Source organism: Saccopteryx bilineata, chromosome 3, assembly GCF_036850765.1.
Source record: "Saccopteryx bilineata isolate mSacBil1 chromosome 3, mSacBil1_pri_phased_curated, whole genome shotgun sequence".
Classification (NCBI taxonomy): Eukaryota; Metazoa; Chordata; class Mammalia; order Chiroptera; family Emballonuridae; genus Saccopteryx; species Saccopteryx bilineata.
The window spans coordinates 178348242-178368675 of NC_089492.1; the positions used below are offsets into that span (position 1 = coordinate 178348242).

The window sequence follows — 20434 nt, forward strand, 5'->3', positions numbered from 1 at the left end:
CAGGAAGAGAATTTCCTAGAAAGCTCCTGGGGTCAGCGGTGCTTTTTCTGTTAGCCTCGATTGTTTTGCTTTCTGGGCACAGGGCTTGTTGCTTATTTCTGCCTGCATTCATTCCAGTTAACTAGTAATCCTTGGCCATTTGTACTCAAGAGAGTAAGAAATTAATAACCAAACCAAATGGGGACATAGATAAGGTGACCAACTTCTTTTTACAATAAAATGGAGGACGAAAGTAATTTGAAGAAAACAATATTGTAAATAAAAGAAACATTTTATTCATTGCAACAATAATACACTATAATAATGCATAATAAAAACATTTGTAATAGTTTATATTGTAATTATGTTTACATGCCTATTAATTTTTAATAATAATTGTAAGAAAAAAGTACTCATTTAGATAATTTATCTTTTTATTTTTATTTCTTTTTATTTAAATAGATAATATCTAAATGAGTACTTTTCCATTGAATGAATATTTTTTGTTAATATATCATCTTGTAACAATATATTGGAAATATATGAACAAGAAATATCCTTCATATTGGATTTTATGTAAATTGTACTTACCTGTTTATAATTGAATATTCACTGAGAAAGAAAGAATCTGAGTCTACAATGTCGTATGTGCCCTGTTGTGTTTCGGTAAGAAGTACACAAAGCCATATGCACGCTTGCTATATCCCATGCTCTCTCAAGGACTCCCGTGCAGAATGCATGCGTCTCATAATCACATCTCACCACACTGTACTGATCCTCAACGAATCAGTGTCAAATAGCAATACAAATATGTCACATCACACGCAATGGATCAGCTCTGCATCAATCGAATATGGACATGTACAGATTAGTCTTCTAATATCAGCAAGGAGGACATGTAGGAGGACGCTTTTCCAGGGAGGACGGAACTTACAAAAGGACTGTCCTCCCTAAAGGAGGACGACTGGTCACCTTAACATATGTCAGGAGAGTTTGGCTCGGCTGTAGACATTTTTATTGTTAGAGAAGGAGAAGGGATTATGCTGATTTAAGAGCTAGAATGTTCTTATCCTGGAACTAACCTGTGTCCATAAAATTGTATTTTCCACTGCTGTAGACACAAACCTACTACTCCAGCAAAACTGGGTCTTTCCTCAAATTTAATGTCTCAGCCTTTGGTGCCTTTTCCTTTATTTTCTCTTAAAGCAAAATCTTGATTATCTCAGGGCTTTTGGGCTTATTTATTCATTCAGGGCTTTTGAGCCTTCTCTGAGTATCCTAGTCCTGGAATAATTTCCTCTTCTTTTGAAATATATATACTATCATATATATATATATTTGTGTGTGTGAGACATGTATATAAATATATATATTATCATATATATATTTGTATGTGTGTGTGAGACAGAGACAGTGAGAGGGACACACAGGAAGGGAGAGAGATGAGAAGCATCAATTCTTTGTTGCAGCTGCTTAGTTGTTCACTGATTGCTTTCTCATGTGTCTTGTGGGGGTGGGGGGGCTACTGCAGAGCTAGTGACCCCTTGCTCAAGCCAGGAACTTTGTACTCAAGTCAGCGACCTTTAGGCTCAAGCCAGTGACCATGGGGTCATGTCTATGATCCCACGCTCAAGCCAGAGACCCCGTGCTCAAGCCAGCAACCTTGGGGTTTCGAACCTGGGTCCTCTGCGTCCCAGACCAATGCTCTATCCACTGTGCCATTGCCTTATCAGGCTATATTTTAATATGCTTTCCTATATTCTTATGATTAAGTGATAGCAATATGTATATGTACCTTACAGAAGACCTACAGGGGCCAAGTACTATGTGGGTACTTGTTAATAAGGATGCAGTAAGGTTACATGCATACTGACTTTACTCTGGGAAAGATTGGTAGGTAAATACCTACAGGGAGAGTATGGTGTGGTCGGTTCTACCTGCAAGGAGAAAGAGTTGTGAAATGGGAAGGGCTCTATAAAAGAGGTGATTTTGAGCTGAGTCTTAAAAAGTATTTATTATAAGGACACAGTAGGGAAGGTTATTTCAGGGAGAGGGTGTAACATGAACAAAGTTCATGGAAATAGCTAAGCTGATATTTATGGTCTTTGGTGGACTGGTTAGAGATAAATTTGGAAAAGTAGGGAGGGCTTTTGTCTCTTATAAAAGAATTTGGATTTTATCCTGTGGACGACAGAAGCTATTGAAAAGCTTTAATCAGAGAGATAAACCTGGTCAGATTTTTTTTTTAGAAATATCTTTCTGGTATCCATGTGGAAGATGGGTTGGAATGCCCTTAAAAAAAATAATGGTTTGGTTAAGCAGTGTTTCCCAACCTTTTTTGTGCCATGCCCCACCTTAACCTTTCTAAAATTTTTATGTCCCCCCCATGTAACATACATAATTTTTAACATTAAAAAATTGATTTCACTTAATAAACATAAATGATATGTTCTAGGAAGAAATCACTATGAAATTGTTAACAAAACACAGTAAGTAAAATTTCAAAACATATAATGAAAAACAGAAATTTAAATTCCAAATAATTTTAATACAGATTTTTCTATATTAATTTATTATTTTAATTTAGTGTGATCCTTGCGCTTGATGCTTGCTGCACAGAGATTTTATTGATGTATTAGGTTCCAATTTGGTTAGCTTTAGTCTCTAGTCTCCACGTTGTGTTATATCCAGCCGATTTCTTTTTTTTACCAGTAAATCATTTACAGCACTAAATCCACATTCAGCTAAAAATGAAGATGGAAACGGTAGCAATAGTTTTCTTACACATTTGGTTGAATTTGGGTATTTGATTTCTGTTTCCTCACAAAGCCAGGCCATTGCTCCTTTGATATTAAATAAAGCTTTAACTGACTCATCATTTTGCAATTCTGCGAGTTCTTCTTGATACTGCATATTTGATATATCAGACAAATCCACTAACATTGGCTGCATCATCCATGTTGGGAAATCAATTTGTTTTAAATCAGAAAATCTTTCTTTTAAATCAGCCGATAGAATATTCAAATGATTGACAATAACAAGTAAAGCGGTATCAGTTACTTCACATTTTTGGAGCCAATGAAACTGTTTAAAGTTTTTGTTGTTAATATGTTTCTGACATAACTCAATATTGGTAATGAAACCAAATATCTTTGCTTTTGCATCAAGAGTTTTATTTGTTCCTTGAAGTTGCTTATTTAATATATTTAGATTTTCAAAGATATCGGCTAAATAACTCACAAATGCTTTACCATCTATTGTTAACAGATACTTCATTTCAGGTTTGTCGCTTAAAAAATCACTAAGAGTATCAAACAGTTCCATAAATCTTTTCAAACAGTTTTCTTTAGATAGCCATCTGACTTCAGTATGAAGTAAAAGTCTCCCATGGTCTTCATTTTGTTCTTCACAAAATAGCTTGAAAAGACGCTCACATTTGGCAGTAGCTTTAATAGCATTAACACACTTTATTACTGTATGTAATACTTCATTTAGAACAGGCGAGATGTTTTTAGCTACCAAGTTTTCCCTATGAATAACACAATGCACAAGAATCATTTCTGGATTCGCATCTTTCATCAATTTTAAGCAGCCATTTTTCTTGCCCATCATATTGGGAGCACCATTTGCAGCACAAGATGTTATATTTTTCATTGGTATATCATTGACCTCTAAGTAGTTTTTTAGCTTATTATATATATCTTTGGAGGTAGTGGTGCTTTCTAATCTTTTACAAAACAACATTTCTTCAGCAAAATGTCCTTTATCAATATATCTTACGTAAGTTATCAATACTGCCTCACTGTCTCTCAAAGTTGATTCATCCATTTGCAAGGAGAATTTTCTTGTTTTCAGCTTTTCAATAAGTTGTTTTTCAATATCCTCACTCATTTTGTCTATTCTTCTGCTAACAGTATTGTTACTGAGTGGCATAACTTTTACATCTTTGTCATCTTTTTCAAGAACCGTTTTAAGAAATGCTGATGTTAAAATATATTCAATGTGACATAGAGTAAATATATACTAAAAATTCATATTTATTTAAATGTATATAATACATTTACTACACTACCACCGCGAATCAAAAGGTATCTATATTTTTCCACTTGACAAAATTTTCTGGAAAGTTATGCTTCTAAAATTAAAATTGTCGTGCATGCACTATTACAGCCCCAATAATATTTATAAAATATTATTGCTTTCTAGCCCCGATGCAAGAAGTACTTAATAAAGAGTTTAATATTGATAAAAATAAAATCAAATACTTACCAATTATATCTATACAATATATATATGTATATTTATTAAATCAACGAGCTTTTACAACAGTTTTGACTGACACTTATTTCAAATTAACACCAACTGAATGATGTGAAACACTACAGAAGTTGCGATGGACCAATTAGGTGAGAATAACTGCGTTGTTTAGCGAGTTTTTAAAACGTCCGGGGTTCCCCGCGGCAGATGGCACACTCCGTGGTGAACCCAGGATGAAGTTTATTTGATGACGCCAATCACCCAGTTGATATTTTAGTCTCGTCAAACAAAATTATACTTAATAATTATTTACCGCAATTATTTAAGAATTGCATTTTTTGTAAAATTTGGCACCAATATCTAGCATTGCATTTAAATGGCCCAAGGCGAAAGAGTTAAAGTCATGTCGAGACATTTTCAAATTGCCCCCCTTAACTATCGAATTGCCCCCCTGTGGGGCGTGGGCCCCTCGTTGGGAAACACTGGGTTAAAGGGAAGGACTTTGATGACTATTTAAGATAATATGAATCCAAAATAAGGGAAAAATCACAGTAGCCTATAGCTAGGAAGGCAACCATTAAAAATTTGGTTTTAAAAACAACTATAAGTTGTAATGTTTAAAGAAATAAGCATTCCAAGTTTTGAGGTGGGGTCAGGAGAAGCAGGAACAAAGAAATGAAGATGGCAGGAACAAGTATGAAATACTGTGCTTATTGGAGACATGTTTTGAATAGCACTGATTCTATATAGCTGGCACAGTGTCACCCACTTAGTAGACATTTATTGGTTGCAGTTTTCAGAAATCCAATTGCAGCTGATTTAATGGAGAAAATAATAAATGAATTTATTGACTTGTATAAGTAAAAAAATGGAGTTGTTTAGGCTTAAAGGATATCTTAAGAGGAGCAGTTAAAATGTAACCTACTTACAAAAAAATAATGGCATTTAGAATGGAAGCCAAATTTGCAAAAGTAAAAATATATGCTGAAATAGTGGGAAATATATATTACCGAGGGGAAACTATTGACAACCTAGTATGTTATAATCAAGTGAACCATCACTCAGGAATGAGGATGTGTAATGTACCACTGCAAATCCAAATGACAACCTGATCAACTCTAGCTCCTTCCCATCACTCTCAGCTAAGGATTAAAAGTGTTAGAGATGTAGAAAGGGAGAATTCACAAGGCAAAATATAAATAGATTCTGGAAATACAGTGGTATATGAATTTTGAATCTCCATGGACATCCACATAAAAAGAGTATATGGTGATGAGACAAGATGGCGCTGGAGTGGGCGGATGTACCAACATCTACCTCCCAGAACCAAAGTGGATTACAAACTAATTTTATGAACTATCATCTGGAAAAACCAACTTTGGACTAAACTAAGAGGACTCTTCAACCAAGGAACACTGAAGAAGCCACACAGAGACTGGTAGGAGAAGCAGAAATGCGGAGAGGGCTGCCCAGCTCCCCGGAGCGAATGGCAGCAGGAAGAAACTCGCGTGGTGGGAAGTGAGTTTAGCAGAGGGGGAAGGGTCTGGAGGCCCAGGAACAAAGCCCCAGCCTGTAGCCCCAGAGCCCAGAAGAGGTGTAAGGACAGTATTTAGCTGGAAACAAGTCAGGATACTGTTTTTGAGAAAGAGTATGATTTCTCAGACCCAGGATCCTTCTTAAAGGGACTGCGCAGAACATCTCTCTCATAACCACCCACCCGGGGCTCCTGGGGACGGGGGGAGAGAGGAGAGGACCAGAGTAACAGGAAGATAGTGTAATCTAGGAGGCACAGGGAGAAGCATTTTGGGAGATAGCCACCCTAACCCCTGGGACGAGTCACCCCCCAAAGCTGAAGTGAATATTTCCCCCGGAAACAGCAATACCAGCAAAGGGAAGCAGGAGAGCAGCCAAACAAGCTCCCCCGCAGCATTCAGAGCAGAGTCGCATAGAAGGAGGGAGCTTTTGGGTCTACAGTAGTGAGTCTTAGGGTCCGAGCTGCAACGCCCCCACCCACGCGGCTGAGGGCGCGCCGGAGGGCAGGCAGCAGCGGGAGACAAAAGCGTGGTTCTGCTGGCAGGGGCAGAAGCCAACTGACCACCACTGGGCTCAGGTGTGAGCTCAATCTTGCCTGGCTGGGGAGAAGGGGGCGTGCAAAAGCAGTCAAGCTCAGCTGCCGGCAGCCTGTAATCCAGCCTGTGGGGGGAAAAGGGCGGGAACCCCAGAAAGGGTGGAGACCAGCCCCTGAGCAAGGGCAGAGGAGCATAGCCTTGCCCTGCCCATGCAACCCAGGCTTGTGCTCTGACTTGGTAGCCGGCTCTTCCCGCGGGGGTGGAGCCAAAAGCCCAGTAGAGGCAGAGTTCCGCTACTGAGCTGAGCTTGGGAACGCAGTCCTGCCTGGTGGTAGAGCCAAGGCTAGTAGCCGTTCCACAAGTGGGCTCCTCCTGCAAGGGCAGGGCGAAAGCCCGGAAACAGGCGGAGACCCACAGCTGAACAAAGGTGCTCGCCAGTGCCCTCAGGACCAAGCATAATGTCACACACGGGAGCGGGGCAAAGGCCAAGGCCACCAAGCTTGTGCACCTGAGCACGTGATCACAGCCACTCCTGTGAAGAGAAAATGTGGAGGCAGAGAAATACAACACAAATAAACCAAGAAAAGTCCCCAGAAAAGGACCTAAGTGAATCAGATATAACCAAGTTACCAGATGCAGAGTTTAAAATAACGATTGTTAGGATGCTCAAAGATATCAGAACAACCATAGATGGCCATTACGAAAACCTAAATAAAGAGATAACAAACATAAAAAAAACCATTGAAATAATAAAAAAGAATCAGTCAGAAATGACAAATACAATATCTGAAATAAAGAATACAATGGAAGGAATTAAAAGGAGGATGGATGAAGCAGAGAATCGAATCAGTGAGTTAGAGGACACAATAAATAAAGGCACGGAAGCAGAGCAGAAAAAAGAAAAGAGACTCAAAAAGTCTGAGGAAACTCTAAGAGAGCTCTGTGACAACATGAAGAGAAATAACATCCGCATCATAGGGGTTCCTGAAGAAGAAGAGAAAGAACAAGGGATAGAGACTTTGTTCAAACATATTATAGCGGAAAACTTTCCCCAATTAAGGCAGGAAAACATTACACATGTTCAGGAAGCACAGAGAACTCCATTAAGGAGAAACCCAAAGAAACCAACACCAAGACACATCATAATTAAAATACCAAAGCTAAATGATAAAGAGAAAATATTAAAAGCTGCTAGAGAAAAAAAGACTATCACCTGCAAAGGAGCCCCCATAAGGATGACTTCTGACTTCTCAACAGAAACACTTGAGGCCAGAAGGGAATGGCAAGAAATATTCAAAGTAATGCAGAACAAGAACCTACAACCAAGACTACTTTATCCAGCAAGGCTATCATTTAAAATTGAAGGAGAAATAAAAAGCTTTACAGACAAAAACAAACAAACAAACAAACAAACAAAAAACTCAAGGAATTCACTGCAACCAAACCAAGGCTGCAAGAAATGCTAAGGGACCTGTTGTAAACAGATCAAAGGAAAAAAGGAATATAGCAAAAGAGGAATACAGTTTCAAAGAAAAAAATGGCAATAAACAATTACATATCAGTAATAACCTTAAATGTTAATGGATTAAATGATCCAATCAAGAGACATAGGGTAGCTGCGTGGATAAGGAAACAGGACCCATACATATGCAGTCTACAAGAGACACACCTTAAATCAAAAGATGCACACAGACTGAAGATAAAAGGATGGAAAAAAATATTTCATGCAAATGGAAATGAAAAAAAAGGTGGGGTAGCAATACTTATATCAGAGAAAATGGACTTTAAAACAAAGACCATAGTTAGAGATAAAGAAGGTCACTACATAATGATAAAGGGAGCAATCCAAAAGGAAGATATAACCATTAAAAATATCTACGCACCTAATATAGAAGCACCTAAATATATAAAACAGATTTTGATGGACTTAAAGGGCGAGATCAACAGCAATACTATAATAGTAGGGGATTTCAATACCCCATTAACATCATTAGATAGATCCTCAAGAAAGAAAATCAACAAAGAAACAGCAGACTTAAAGGACATATTAGATCAACTCGAGTTAATAGATGTCTTCAGAACCTTTCACCCTAAAACAGCAGAATATACATTCTTTTCAAGCGCTCATGGTACATTCTCTAGAATAGACCACATGTTAGGGCACAAAAGTGGGCTCAACAAATTTAAGAAGATTGAAATCATATCGAGCACTTTCTCTGATCACAATGTTATTAAACTAGAAATCAACCACAATAGAAAAATTGAAAAACATTCAAACACTTGGAAACTAAATAGCACATTATTAAATAATGAGGTTAACATTGAGATCAAAGAAGAAATTAAAAAATTCCTAGAAACAAACAATAATGAGCATACATCAACTCAAAATTTATGGGACACAGCAAAAGCAGTTCTGAGAGGGAAGTTTATAGCATTACAGGCATACCTCAAAAAGCTAGAAAAAGCTCAAATAAACAACTTAACCCTGCATCTAGAAGAACTAGAAAAAGAACAGCAAGTAAAGCCCAGAGCTAGTAGAAGGAAGGAAATAATAAAGATCAGAGCAGAAATAAATGACACAGAGGCTAAAGAAACAATACAGAGGATCAATGAAACCAGGAGCTGGTTCTTTGAAAAGGTAAACAAGATCAATGAACCTTTAACGAGACTCACCAAGAAAAAAAGAGAGAGGACTCAAATTAGAAACGAGAGTGGAGAAATAACAACTGACACAACAGAAATACAAAATATTGTAAGAAAATACTATGAAGAACTGTACGCCAAAAAACTAGACAACCTAGATGAAATGGACAAATTCCTTGAATCATATAATCTTCCAAAAATCAATCTGGAAGAATCAGAAAACCTAAACAGACCAATTACAACAAATGAGATTGAAACAGCTATCAAAAAACTCCCCAAAAAGAAAAGTCCTAGGCCTGATGGCTTCACAAGTGAATTCTACCAAGTATTCAAAGAAGAACTAACTCCTATCCTTCTCAAGCTATTTCAAAAAATTCAAGAGGAAGGAAGACTTCCAAACTCCTTTTATGAGGCGAGCATAATTCTGATTCCAAAAGCAGGCAAAGAAAACACACAAAAAGAAAATTATAGGCCATTATCCCTGATGAACTTAGATGCAAAAATCTTGAACAAAATATTAGCAAACCGGATCCAGCAATATATGAAAAAAAATCATACACCATGATCAAGTGGAATTTATTCTTGGGAGAAAAGGCTGGTACAATATTCACAAATAAATCAATGGGATTCATCACATAAACAAAAGAAAGGAGAAAAACCACATGATAATTTCAATAGATGCAGAAAAAGCATTTGATAAAGTTCAGCACCCATTCATGATCAAAACTCTCAGCAAAGTGGGAATACAGGGAACACACCTAAACATGATAAAGGCCATCTATGACAAACCCACAGCCAACATCATACTCAATGGGCAAAAATTAAAAGCAATCCCCTTAAGATCAGGAACAAGGCAGGGGTGCCCCCTTTCACCACTCTTATTCAACATAGTTCTGGAAGTCCTAGCCACAGCAATCAGACAAGAAAAAGAAATAAAAGGCATCCGATTGGAAAAGAAGAAGTAAAACTATCATTATTTGCAGATGATATTATATTGTGTATAGAAAACCCTAAGGTCTCAGTCAAAAAACTACTAGACCTGATAAATGAATTGGGCAAGGTGGCAGGATATAAAATCAATACTCAGAAATCAGAGGCATTTTTATACACTAATAATGAACTGTCAGAAAGAGAAATCAAGGAATCAATCCCCTTTACCATTGCAACCAAAAAAATAAAGTACCTAGGAATAAATCTAACCAAGGAGATTAAAGACTTGTACTCGGAAAATTATAAAACATTGATAAAAGAAATCAGGGAAGATATGAATAAGTGGAGGCATATACCGTGCTCATGGTTAGGAAGAATAAACATCATTAAAATGTCTATATTACCCAAAGCAATTTATAAATTCAATGCAAATACCGATTAAATTACCGATGACTTACTTCAAAGATATAGAACACATATTCCAAAAATTTATATGGAACCAAAAGAGAACTCGAAGAGCCTCAGCAATCTTGAAAAGGAAGAATATAGCGGGAGGTATCACACTTCCGGATATCAAGTTATATTATAAGGCCATTGTACTCAAAACAGCATGGTACTGGCATAAGAACAGGCACATTGATCAATGGAACAGAACAGAGAACCCAGAAATAAACCCACAGCTCTATGGACAACTGATATTTAACAAAGGAGGTAAGGAAATACAATGGAGTAAAGACAGCCTCTTCAACAAATGGTGTGGGAAAATTGGACAGCTACCTGCAAAAAAATGAAACTAGACCACCAACTTACACCACTCCCAAAAATAAACTCAAAATGGATAAAAGACTTAAATGTAAGCCGTGAAACCATAAGCATCTTATAAGAAAACATAGTCAGTAAGCTCTCTGACATCTCTCGCAGCAATATATTTTCTGATTTGTCTCCACGGGGAAGTCAAATAAAAGACAGGAGAAACAAATGGGACTTTATCAAACTAAAAAGCTTCTGCACAGCTAAAGACAATAAGAACAGAATAAAAAGACAAACTACACAATGGGAGAATATATTTGACATTGCATCTGATAAGGGGTTAATAACCAAAATTTATAAAGAACTTGTAAAACTTAATACCAGGAAGACAAACAATCCAATCCAAAAATGGGCAAAAGAAATGAATAGACACTTCTCCAAAGAGGACATATAGATGGCCAATAGGCATATGAAAACATGCTCAACATCACTAATCATTAGAGAAATGCAAATTAAAACCACAATGAGATATCACCTCACACCAGTCAGAATGGTGCTCATCAATAAAACAACACAGAATAAGGGCTGGCGAGGATGTGGAGTAAAGGGAACCCTCCTGCACTGCTGGTGGGAATGCAGACTGGTGCAGCCACTGTGGAAAACAGTATGGATATTCCTCAAGAAATTAAAAATCGAACTGCCTTTTGACTCAGCTATACCACTTTTAGGAATATACCCCAAGAACACCATAGCACTGTTTGAAAAGAAGAAATGCACCCCCATGTATATGGCAGCATTGTTCACAATAGCGAAGATCTGGAAACAGCCCAAGTGTCCATCAGAGGACAAGTGGATTAAAAAGCTTTGGTATATATATATATATATACTATGGAATACTACTCAGCCATAAGAAATGATGACATAGGATCTTTTACAACAATATGGATGGGCCTTGATAACATTATACTGAGCGAAAGAAGTAAATCAGAAAAAACTAAGAACTATATGATTCCTCACATAGGTGGGACATAAAGATGAGACTCAGAGACATGGACAACAGTGTTAGGGGTACAGAGTGGGGGGAGGAGAGGGAGGGGGTTGGGGGAGGGGAGGGGCACAAAGAGCATGGCTTTTCAGCATTTGCCATATTCCCCCTTTAATCTATAGACAGACAGCAGATATTTATTTATGGTGGTTCCACTATAAAGACTGCTGTCTTAGGGACAAATGCTGATGAACTATTTCAGCAGTTTCTCCTTCTTCAAAGACTTATATGTCAACATAGAGCTCCATGGTTCATAGGACATACTCAAGCTCATTCCATGCTCCCTGGAGCTTTAACACAAGGGAATGCCCTTTTCTTTTTTCTTTTTCTTTTTTCCTGTTTTCTTTCTTTCTTTCTTTTTTTTTGTTGTATTTTTTCTTTTCTTTATTTATTTTTTGTATTTTTCTGAGGATGGAAATGGGGAGGCAGTCAGGCAGACTCCCGCATGCGCCTGACCAGGATCCACCTGGCATGCCTACCAGGGGGGGATGCTATGCCCATCTGGGGTGTAGCTCTGTTACAACCAGAGCCATTCTAGCGACTAGGGCAGAGGCCATGGGGTCATCCTTAGTGCCCGGGGTGGCTTTGCTCTGGTGGAGCCTTGGCTGAGGGAGGGGAAGTGAGAGACGGAGAGGAGGGAGAGGGGGAGGGGTGGAGAGGTAGATGGGTGCTTCTCCTGTGTGCTCTGGCCAGGAATCGAACCCAGAAATCCTGCACACCAGGCCAATGACTCCTATGGGTCTACCATATCATGCTTTTTACTTAAAAAAAAAATTTACATTTCTTTTGAAGGCTGATGAACAGGAGACACCAAATCTTTTTTGCCTGCAAACTACTACCTTCTTTATTAGATCCAGCTAAAAACACTGTTTTGTCTTTTTCCAAATAGCTCCAGATATATGGAAAATATTTATATAGGTGGATGGGGACCCTCAAACCCCTCAGCGAGATCTTCTGAGAATGGCTTTTAAGATACCTAGAGGCAGAAAAAGCCCAATAGAGATCAGGGGAACTACCAGCTTTTACAATACACCCTTAAAGGCTCCAACACCCCAGAGGGGTCTCATAGGATGCCATCTGGGTCCTGCTTCAATAGTGGAAAGGAAGGTCATTGAGCTAAAGCCTGCCAGGCTTACCTGCCTCTGCTGTGAGGAAACAGGGACACTGGAAGGTAGGCTTCCCCCTCGCTCCTCTAAGGGAGGGTTCAGTCTCTTCCAGCCCTGCTCCAGCCACCTATGACCTAACCTTGCCCAGAAAGCTGGGGTTTGCCACTGAAGGCTGAAGATGCCCAGGGCCGTCAGCCCCATCTATGACACTGTGGACGAGCCTAGGGTATTTCTTCCAAGAAGCAGGTAAACTGATCTCATTTGCACAAGGGCCACTTAACTATGTTTTGCCTGAATAGTCAGGTTTTTTATTCTTCCCTCAAAGATCTCTGTTGTGGGTGTTGATAGTCCTATTTTCTGCTGCTTTGCTTAGTATATAGTGTTTCCTTTATCCCTCCTACCTCAATGCCCCACTCATATTTCAGGCTGGGACCTACTCCTAATGTAGAGCACTCCTTCCCCCTTTTGCCAACTTGTATTATGAATTTACCTTTGCCACCCAGCTTAGTGTATCCCAAGGTTCTCTTTACCAGGCCACAGTCGCAGAGCTCCAGGGAAAAGCAACCTGGTCTCATCTCTCCAGGCAGAGGAGAACAGAAGCTCCATATCCACGCATGCTGCAAATGGCTTTTCCAGTCTACTTGAATCATTACCAGCTAGAAGCAGCTGTCATTGGGACTTGGACATGAGCTGCAAAGTATAGAATGGTGACAACAATTCCAGTGCCATGCGGACTTTTCCTGTGTGGACTTTTCCTGGACTCCTGCTCCCTGTGACAGCTCCTAACAGACTGAACTGTGGTTGGGTTGCATTTCTCAGAATTTGGCATGGTGATGGGGCCAACTTGGACTTGGTGAACATGTTAAGGACACTACTCTTTTATGGATTCTTGCTGTATTGGCCAAGAGTTTGCTTAAAGGCTTTTAATCACTGTAAAAAAAATAGAAGACTGGATAAAGAAGATGGGGCACATATACACCATGGTATACTGCTCAGAAGAAATGATGACATCGGATCACTTACAGCAGAATGGTGGAATCTTCATAACATTATGCGGAGTGAAATAAGCGAAAAAAAACACCAAGAACTGCAGGATTCCATACATTGGTGGGACATAAAAGCGAGACTAAGAGACATGGACAGGAGTGTGGTGGTTACGGGGGGTGGGGGGAGGGAAGGAGGGAGAGGGGGAAGGGGAGGGGGAGGGGTACAAAAAAAAACTGGATAGAGGGTGACGGAGGACGATCTCTCTTTTGGTGATGGGTATGCAGCAGAACTGAATGACAAGATAACCTGGAAATATTTTCTTTGAATATATGTACCCTGATTTATTGATGTCACCCCATTAAAATAAAAATTTATTTATTAAAAAAAAGAGTATATGGTGAAACTAAAAATGTATGGAACAACGTGCAACAAAACTAGATGAACGATAACTCCACAAATTCCAAATACAAGAAGGTGGGGTCAAACACAACTGCAAAACTTGCACAGTATCAATACTGAAAAAATCATATCAAAACTGTAAAGATATTAAGGAAATGATATAGAATATGAAAGAAAAAAAACAGACTAAGAAAAGTTCAGAAAGGAAGGACCAGAACTTGGGAAAGAATTAGAAATAAAAAATTATTTCAGAAAAGTATACTAAACTAGAAAGCAGAGGTAGACAAACACAATAGATAATGCCCAGAGAGAACTAGAATTTGAAAATGAGATTTCTTCAAGTAAAAAAAAAATATGTAAGGATAGAAATGATTTGAGAGAAATAGTAACTTGAAAATAGGCAAAGATGATCCAACATGTAGATAGTCTCTGATAAAGAATACCAATCTAGCTAATAAAACAAATACAATACATTATAATTCAGGAGAACTTTTCCTGAAATATATATATATATATATATATATATATATATATATACTATTTATATATTAACATATAGGTATATAAATAAGTATATAATTTATATTTGAAACCATGTATTGAAAGAGTATACTGTGTATCTGAAAACATTTAGAATGAAGAACAAAATGTACTATAGTAAAATTATTAGATTTCACATTTTGAAAAGTGTGAATTTTTCATTAGGCAAAATAAAGTAACTTATGAGTTGAAGAAAACTGGATTATCATAAGACTTCAACATCAACACTTCATGTGGGAAGGAAATGGTGAAACATTTAAAATATTCAAAGAGAAAATAAAAACCAAGGTCTTTGTACCCAGTGAAACTGACTTTTTCAAGTATAAAAGCATAGACTTAATTTATTATCAAAATGAAAAGACTCAGAGAATGTTATTCACTTGAGTTCTTCCCGTGGAATCTACTAGAGAATGAAGCTCAGCCACCCAAATGACTGACAGTGACAGAAGGACAATTGGTGAACATTATTTAACTGCATTTAGAACTAAGACTAAATGTAAATTTTTTTTAGTCAGGGTCCAACCAGGAAAGGAAAATCACCCAGTAATTTGAACAGAGAATATTTATAGGGGATCCTTGGATTATGACAGTCTTGACATATGACATTTTGAGTTTACAACACTCACGCTGACAAAAACTTTAGGAATTTGAGATGTGAGTGTTTCGGCTTACTCATTTTTTCTGTTATTACAGTATTGTGTACAGTGAGTACAGTATATTTATGTTCTTTTCCTTTTTCTGTGGCTTAGTTGTGTTTTTATGTTCTAGATTATGATTTTACAACTGTGTTAGGATAGGTAAGTGACTTAGGCTAGGGTGTGTTTCAACTTAGACCGAAATTTTGGTTATATCACTGTTGTAGGAATGGAACTGTGTTGTAACCCAAGGACCCTCTGTATTATAAAGCATTAATAGAATTGGAGTAAAGGGGAGCTACCTATTAAGAGGCAAAGACAACTCCTACAATATAGGAATAGTAGATATAAGGAGCAGCCACCACTCCTAAGACTGAAATAGAGTGGCCGAGGAAGAGCTCCAATGAACTCCTCCCCCATTCCCCAACTCCTGACTGGCACCTCATTGCTGGAAAAGATATGACTGTAGCTCACTGGTTATCGAAGAAGTTCACTGAGGTGTGGTGTCAGTGGAACTCATTACAAACTCTCTCTCCGGAATACTGGGAGAAGCTCTCTACAGGGAGGTGCCTTTATCTCAGAATTCACTGCAAAGTGCCTGGAGAATCCATTTACAGGAAAGTGTGTTCCAGCAGCACATTATAAAGCCATCCAAGAAGCTGCCATGGGGGAAGCTGCCATGGGGAGTGGCCACTTGTTGCTGACCATTGGGCACTACTGAAAGGAACCATGTGCCCTGCAGCCCAAGGAGGTAAGCACATGAGAACCAGAAAAAGAAGCCTCTTCCTCCTCCAGTGGCCCCCAGTGTCCTCTACCAACAAAGCATAATGTCAAACTGACTGGCATGGTAGAAATATTTACGGCTCAGCTCCATTACTGCAGAGCAAGCAAAGATTTGGAGCTGAGATTTAATACATTGACATTTAAAACAGGGTTAAAAGAGTGTATTTGCTTAATATTTATATTTTGAAATACTGATTCAAACTTACTATAAACCTAGAGAGTATGAAGAGAGTGCCAGAAAAATTTTTTAAACTTTTCAGTGTATTGATGATGGCAATATTAGGATATTTTGAGAATGTATGTGTAAAATGAGTTATCATTAGTATGAATCCTGTGTGTATGTATGTATGTGTGTTTGTGTGTAATCTTGTTTCCTGGGTCTTTGCAGTAGCAATAATCATCCTTATGACTGTGGTCTTGAAATATCAAGTCCCATTAATAGAAACAAGGGCTTCGTAAGGAAATGGGTGATTCTAGGTCTAGGACAGTAAATATATAGAATGAGCATAAAATTTCTTGTCATACTAGAGACCAGAAGAACTACTAAAGACTTCTAGGGTCATGTTCAAAAGACCGAGGAGCCAACTTGAAGAGGCTCCCATTGGCCAAAGATGGGACATTTTGAGTTTCAATAAGGGCAATAATTAGAATGAACTGAAATTCATTAAATATGTTCAAATAAATTCATAATCTTACCAAAGGGATCAATCCTGAGTCTGATTAAGCCTCCAGATCCCACTGCCAATTTAAAGGAAATAGAGGACAAGGAAGCATGTTGAAATACCCCATGAGTGTGCAATCTATAAAATGCAGACTGTGTAGAATCCTACAGGTCAAACAACTGAGTTCTTCAATAGATGAGTTGTAAAAAAACGAAAGAAATGGAGAGAATCTTTATGTTAAAGGAGACTTAAAATACATTAAAGAGCAAGACTAAATTATAATGTCTATGGATCTATTTAAAGAAATACAGAAAAGTGGTGACTATCAAAGTGAGGATAGTGATTACTGTTGAGGGAGGGCGGCGTTTGTGACAGGCGGAGCACACAGACAAGCTTCTGGCATGGCTGACAGCATTCTGTTTCTTGATTTGGGAAGTGATTACAAGGCTCTTCACCCTATCATAAACCATCAAGCTGTTAGAGAAAGTGACAGAAATGAAGAGTTTTCCCCTCACACACCGAAACTCTGAAGGATATGCTTCAGTAAGAGGGAAATAGAACTCAGAAGCAAGTAATAAGATGAAAAAAAAAAAAAAAAAAAAAAAAAGAAGAAGAAGAAAATAGATCCTGCAAGGACCTAAAAAGTTAAATGAGTTTCAAAAACAGTCTAGAAAAGCATGGTGAGCTGATCACATATATTTATCTCCTTTCTAAAACACACATTGAAAAGAAACAAAGGAAAAAAGTTGTAAGCCTACCAGGTGGCTGCAGTTTTGCCAGTAGAAGACCATTGACTTAAGAAAGAGAGGCTTGGAGCTTGGAAGTATAAGATACTTTGGGAAGTGGAAATAAAGCACAGTGCTTACAGGAAGCAGATTAAGTAGAAGTCTGTGTGCTGAATTGTGATTCCTCATTCCCAGTTTTCCCCCAACTCTACCATGCGGGAGTCCCAGGTTCGATTCCCGGCCAGGGCACACAGGAGAAGCGCCCATCTGCTTCTCCACCCCTCCCCCTCTCCTTCCTCTCTGTCTCTCTCTTCCCCTCCTGCAGCCAAGGCTCCATTGGAGCAAAGTTGGCCCTGGGCGCTGAGGATGGCTCTGTGGCCTCTGCCTCAGGCGCTGGAATGGCTCTGGTTGCAACAGAGCAGCACCCCAGATGGGCAGAGCATCGCCCCTGGTGGGCATGCCGGGTGGATCCCGGTCAGGCGCATGCGGGAGTCTGTCTGACTGTCTCCCCGTTTCCAACTTCAGAAAAAAATACAAAAAAACCCCATAAACAAACAAAAAACCTCTGTCCTTGAAATTCTGTCAGCCAAACCTGTGCCCCTCTAAGCTTTATATTGGAATATTCTCCTTTTGAGAAACTGAATAGTCTCAGAGAAAAACTTTCTATATGTTGCCATTTGGGGATCTAAGAACAAGAAGTCTGATTTGCAGCTTCTGACTCTCCCCTGAAACTTACTATGCTTATGGAAAGAAGTTTCAAAGGCAAAAGTGAAATCTGTAATTATGTTTGAAATGTGGAAAATAATATTGATGAGCATTTGACAATTAAAATAATAGTTGTATAGATATACAGACCAGAAAAAAAAAAAATAAAGGCAACCATTAATACCAGGAAAAACAAGCCTTTCTGTGCTACCCAGAAAGTGGTCTATTTTGCATTGTTCTGAGTCCCTGCTATAATTTAAAGAGAAATTTTCACAAATTCTGGAGCCCTTGATGTTCTACAAAAGAAGGAGGAAGATGTCTTCAAATTCACTGCAGCAGGAACCCACTAAGGTGGCAGTACCCTTTTACATTATAAATCTAGAGAACCTGGTAGAAGCTTCTGCTGGCTTCTGCCATTGTTGCTGTTGAAAACCCTGCTGATGATCAGTGTCACTTCCTCCAGCAATACTGACCAGATATCTGTGCATTCCTATTGCTGGTCACTTCACACTGGACCCTTTATTAACCTGCTTTCTGGAACTGCAACTTCCAGTGGCTCTGCTCCCAGGGCTGAGCACTAGCCTCTCACAAAGGCATCTTATGTAAACTTGTCTACCATTGCTCTGTGTAACACAGACTCTCCTCTGCGCTCTGTAGACGTTGCCATCCTGTGAACCAACGAGGGAGCTAGCTCACTGGGTCTGATATGGTGGATGCTGATTCAGGAAGTTCTGTGTATGTGTGGCACCATCTCCTGTGAGCACCCTAGGAAGTCAGTCCTGATCTTGACTACTACAGAGCTCCTGAAGAGATGGAAAAGAGCAGGCTTCTGCTAAAAAGGCTTGTGACTAAGGAGGAATTTCAGGGTGAATGAATTACTCTATCTCTCAGAGTTATTGCTGAAGTTCCAGACTGGTCTGAAGGCTGTCAGGTGCCCTCTGTGCCTATTCAGTAGCTCCCTACTGCTGACTGGAGTGCTTAGCCCACCACTGCCCAGATCACTGAATGAGTAGGAACACCCACAGTGTAGTCTTAAGCTGTTCTTTCACAGACTCTTAAATAGAAAATGGAAATAAGGGTGATGGAAAATAAATAGTTAAAAATAATAACAGGAAATAAAAAGCCCAAGGGAACAGGATGGGGTCAGGGAGTGGGTGGAGCAAGGTATTTTTCCTTTACTTATTATTTTTTAAAGCCATATATATATATTATATCTATCTATCTATTTATCTATCTATATATCTTATGGCAACAAAAGTAGAAAGTGGGCTGACTTCTGGTATGGCTACATAGAGGGTGCAAAATAATGTCATCAGGGTCTGGGTCTGTCTCAGCAACACAAGCCTTTTTTATTTGTTTGTTACAGTAGAACTTGAATCTTGAGTGGTGACTGAAAGTGATTGGATATCCGTCATTCTAAAAAGACCATTCGCCCTGGCCAGTTGGCTCAGCGGTAGAGCGTTGGCCTGGCGTGCGGGGGACCCGGGTTTGATTCCTGGCCAGGGCACATAGGAGAAGCTCCCATTTGCTTCTCCACCCCGCCACCCTCCTTCCTCTCTGTCTCTCTCTTCCCCTCCCGCAGCCAAGGCACCATTGGAGCAAAGATGGCCCGGGCGCTGGGGATGGCTCCTTGGCCTCTGCCCCAGGTGCTAGAGTGGCTCTGGTCTCGGCAGAGCGACGTCCCGGAGGGGCAGAGCATCGCTCCCTGGTGGGCGTGCCGGGTAGATCCCGGTCGGGCGCATGTGGGAGTCTGTCTGACTGTCTCTCCCCGTTTCCAGCTTCAGAAAAAAAAAATACAAAAAAAAAAAAAAAAGACCATTCATGAGTTTCCGTTGCTAAGTCCTTGCATTGTCCCTGGTTCCTGATGACTTTAATGTCTAGTTGTTCACTTTTGTTTTTAATTTTGTGAGTGAACCATTATAAGATTTTTTTCTTATTAGCCAGAATCCAATTATTTGGACTTTAACTGAAGAATAGTAACTATAATAGGATGATAATCACAAAATTTTGTACCACTTGAGCCAAACAAAATAGAATTATTTATTTTTTGCTTTTTGGCATCTCTTTGGAGAACTATCCCTCCCTCGATTCTTTTTTTCTTTTTTCTTTTTTTACAAGGACAGAGAGAGAGAGTCAGAGAGGGGGATAGATAGGGACAGACAGAAACGGAGAGAGATGAGAAGCATCAATCATCAGTTTTTTGTTGCGATACCTTAGTT

At 39.0% G+C, this 20434-nt stretch overlaps 1 pseudogene; it reads left to right on the forward strand.

Moving 5' to 3' along the window:
- Positions 1–618: 618 nt before the first annotated feature.
- Positions 619–19197, forward strand: LOC136329938 (small ribosomal subunit protein uS2B-like; annotated as a pseudogene).
- Positions 19198–20434: the final 1237 nt, after the last annotated feature.